This window comes from Octopus bimaculoides, chromosome 5 (genome assembly GCF_001194135.2).
Source record: "Octopus bimaculoides isolate UCB-OBI-ISO-001 chromosome 5, ASM119413v2, whole genome shotgun sequence".
NCBI lineage: Eukaryota > Metazoa > Mollusca > Cephalopoda > Octopoda > Octopodidae > Octopus > Octopus bimaculoides.
Window position 1 is genome coordinate 24156656 of NC_068985.1, and position 4169 is coordinate 24160824.

At 38.0% G+C, this 4169-nt stretch overlaps 1 protein-coding gene across 1 annotated transcript in view; it reads left to right on the top strand.

Moving 5' to 3' along the window:
• Positions 1 to 4169, top strand: part of LOC128247837 (salivary glue protein Sgs-3-like) — an 11934-nt gene that overhangs the window by 5391 nt on the left and 2374 nt on the right. The window lies entirely within an intron of this gene.

Genomic DNA, 4169 nt, shown 5'->3' on the forward strand with positions numbered 1-4169 from the left:
TATATATATATATATATATATATATATATGTATATATGTATATATATATATGTATATATATATATACATATACATATATATATATATAATTATTTTTTCTATCAGTAATTAAAAATAGAACAAGGTGAATTTGTTATTTTCAAGGCCAAGTTCAGTACTCTCATTGATCGGTAGTAGGAGTAAACACATTCGACCTCTGCTGACCCCATGAGTGTGAGGCCTCTTTTGTTCCCTTATCGCACAGGAATTCCCATTGGTGATCTCTTCACCATCTGCCGAATCTATTTACAGATCTGTGAAATTTAATCTATTCACAAAGCTGTTTCTCTTGCTCCTACTATTCCACTAAACCCTCACATATTTATGATTATCTCAAGTACAAGACAAAAGTTGAAACTAAACAACATTCACTAATACCTTTTAATAATACATGGAAATAATAATGATGATGGTAATAATGGCGATGGTGGTGATAATGATAATAATAATTCGTTCGTTTTATTGGCCACAAGGGCTAATATCAATTAAAAACATATAAGGACAAAGACAGGACGAAGGTTACAAAAGGTTTTGTCCGAAAAGGTAGGAAAGTTCGTCTAAACAGAGGAAGAAAACGGAGAAAGATATTATAAATAAATAGATAAATAAATAGATAAATAGATAAGTAGAACTCCCAAAGGGGGAGGCGCTTCGAAAAAGGAAAGGTTACACGTGGAAAAACCCATAAAACCACGGGAGCCTGGTCAGAAAAAATAAGAAAGGGGTATAGAGCCCTTTCTCCTTTTACATTACCTTTTTTTTTTCTTTTTTTTCTTCTTCAGGTGTATTCTCAGAATTGGTCCGTTTATACTGGCCATTCTTCCAGCAGTCACCCATCTTTCAACGAATTTGCTATGAGACAGCACTTCCCTCTCTACTCTCATCTTCCTTTTCAAGTGGAACTTGAAAAAGTTGATGAGGCCTTGGCCAAAGAGGAAAGTGTCTGTCTTTAGCCCTTTCAAACGGGTCCACCATATCACCTCTTTCGCTACAGCCACTAGGCATAGGAAAATTGCCTTGCCCTTCCTGGTTAAAGGAGGTCGGCGGGTCAATTCTCACGATGGATTCAGCTGATAGCCGGATCCGTCCTACACGCGACAGTAGCTGTTCGACATAGACCCACAGGTAATGAAAGGAAGCAGTTGGAATCTCCCTATACTCTGATTGAAGATAATCTAGTGATGGTGTCACAATAAAAACTCTGGTGATTACGCAACCTGATAATCGCTACCTCTTATGAGTGACTGAAAAAAAAACAAAATATGGTGAATAACAGTGGTAATGAAACTGAAGACCTTGATAGTGACAGTGTTACAACCGGCAGGCTCAGAAATACTGGTCCGGCTCCAGCCTGTCGTTATCCAGCAAGAGACCAGCACGCACGGCGTAGATGGAACAAACAAGTCAATGCTGTGGTCAAGGAGTGTTAACTGCCTGAGCAATCCCGTAGACGAAAATGGTGTTCTTCTTAGGGGATAACGATAACGTATCTATGATCAATGGAGAGAAAGTGGGTTGTTTCAATTCACGGAACAGAGAATATTTGATCAAGCTAGAGCAATAAGAAAAAAATCGTTGGTTCAGAGAAGTAGAGCTCAAAACTATCAAAAGACGGGTATTGGAAAACAGGAGCAGACGAAACGATGAAAATACAGTTCCTACTGATAAAAGTAATCTCATAGCAGTAAACAGAGGTGAAATCTCTAATAATCCACAGGAAAGATGAGAGACATATAGATGGTTTGGAAGAAGACAATAAAACTAATGGTGACATGACAGATGAACAAAAGGCAATCTACGACAGAATAAAGACAACGCTACAGGAGAACGATAGCGACACTATTTGCAAACTTGAAAAGGTTGATCGGTGGAAATTGAACCAAGAAACGAAAAATGTGAATGAAATTCTGAAATACACCAGAGCTAAAAACATCACAGAAACAAATAATTTGATCAAGGCAGCAAGTATTGTTGTAACAGAAAATGTGGGTGTTGATGTCAAGGAAAAGATATATATTGGGTGTGACAAAAGAAAAGATCCATGGTGGAAAAGAAGAGTACAGACTGGGTTAAATATGCTCTCGAAAGACATTTCTGTGTTAGACCGAAAAGAGGAAGGGGAGCTTAAAAGCGAACAAAAATACAGGGCACTGAACAGGAAGTATGATATTAAAAGAAAGGGCCTGAAAGTGGTAATGGAGGAACTGAAACAGCGCCTCGTTGCAAAGAAAGCAAAGATGGTAAGATACGACCAAATAATGAAGAGCAAGCATTAAGAACCAATTACATCAAGTACAAAATAGACAACACTGCAGAAAATGATAAGTGCAGAATTTATGGACAAAATGGTGAAACCGTTTGGTATATTAACAGTCAATGTACGCCACTAGCCCAGAAGAAAGAATATCAGAGACGTCATGACAATATCGCAAGGATTGTCCATTGGACACTTTGCAACAAGTATGGACTTGACAGAGCAAAAAGTGGTACGAACTTAAACTCGAAGGCATCATCGAAAATGATAATGCAAAGATCCTATGCGATTTTATGATTCAGTGCGACCATGAGATAGAGAATAGGAAACTGGATATAGTGTTAATTGAGAAAGAAAGCAAACGATGCTGGATCATAGATATAGCACGTCCAGCTGACAACAAGGTATGTGGTAAGGAAGAAAGAAAAGTCAATAGACATGACAGGTTAGCGTGGGAGGTTAAGCAGTTGTGGTCGATGAAAAAAGTAGCAGTAGTACCAATAATTGCTGGAGCCCTGGGAACAGTGAGTAAAAATCTTGAGAAGTACATGGAACGAATAGGGGCTGCAATAAGGGTGGAGCATTTACAAAAGCAGCACTGCTTGGAACCGCTCGAATACGCCGGATGGTGCTCGAAAAATAAGGTGTGTTACCTTACTTCACTGGTAGTGAACAACTGGCACCGTAGTACTTCTCCAGCGTTAGAAGCTATGCAAAGACAATAAATAATGATAATAATAATAACAACAACAACAACAACAACTGCTCAACTAGGTATCATGACGACACAGAAAAGGACCAACCATATCAATAGAACTCCTAAATGGAAGGTAGCAATATAAAAAGAGATCGAATCTCTGCGGGCGGATATATCAGTTCTCGATGAATTTGCTAGAGGAGGAAATTTTAAGACGAAACGAGTTAGAAAAATCAAGCAAAAATATAAAATCAAAGATTTTATAAACCTTTCTGCAACCAAGGAACAATTGAAACAACGAATACAACTGGAAGCCGAACGGCTTGGAAGGTATGACAAAAGAATGAAATTTTATTGACAAAACAAGATATTCAAGACAGATGCAAAGACATTTTATAAGGAAACTGGAAATGGAAGAGTTCTGGAAGATATGGACCACAAAAAAAAAAGATAATAATGCTAAAGCTGACTGGATAGAGCGTGAGAAACTGAGGCTGGTTGAAGTTGAAGAGCAGAAATGGGAGGCAATAGGAATAGAAGAGCTAAGTTGTGTTCTTAGGAAGCCTCACAAATGGAAAACCCCCCAGGACTGGACCGAATTCCTAACTTCTGGCTAAATTGTCTGACAGAAGTACACCAAAAATTTCGCTGCATCTCTGACTGATGTCATCCAAAACCCAGAGCAAATACCATATCTACCTGGCTGAGCGAAAGAACAACATACCTTCGAGCAAAAACTGAAGACACAAAATATCCAAAGAACTATCGATCAATAACATGTCTCAACACCACCTACAAGATCCTCACAGATCCTGTATTAACTGACAGAATATACGCCTTCTTTGAACTGAAACTTATACAGATATTTGTTTAAATTCATACACATATGATTGTTCTAGAAAGTTAAAGTATTTAGCGACTAATTCGGCGGATGAATTTGTTAGCGGGAAGTTTAGCTTAATGGAAAAGGACTAAGGCGGAGTCTTTGAGAGATATGGGTTCGAGTCCCATGGCTAGTTGTTGACAAATTTTCCGCCTTGTAAGGTTAATTTACCCAATATTTCTGCTGTTCTAACGGCAACTCTGCGATCGAAAAAATATCATCTTACTTGTATCGCACAATACACATTTCGGCGCTATTAATAAAAGAACAAATATTTGTTAGTTTACATTTATACG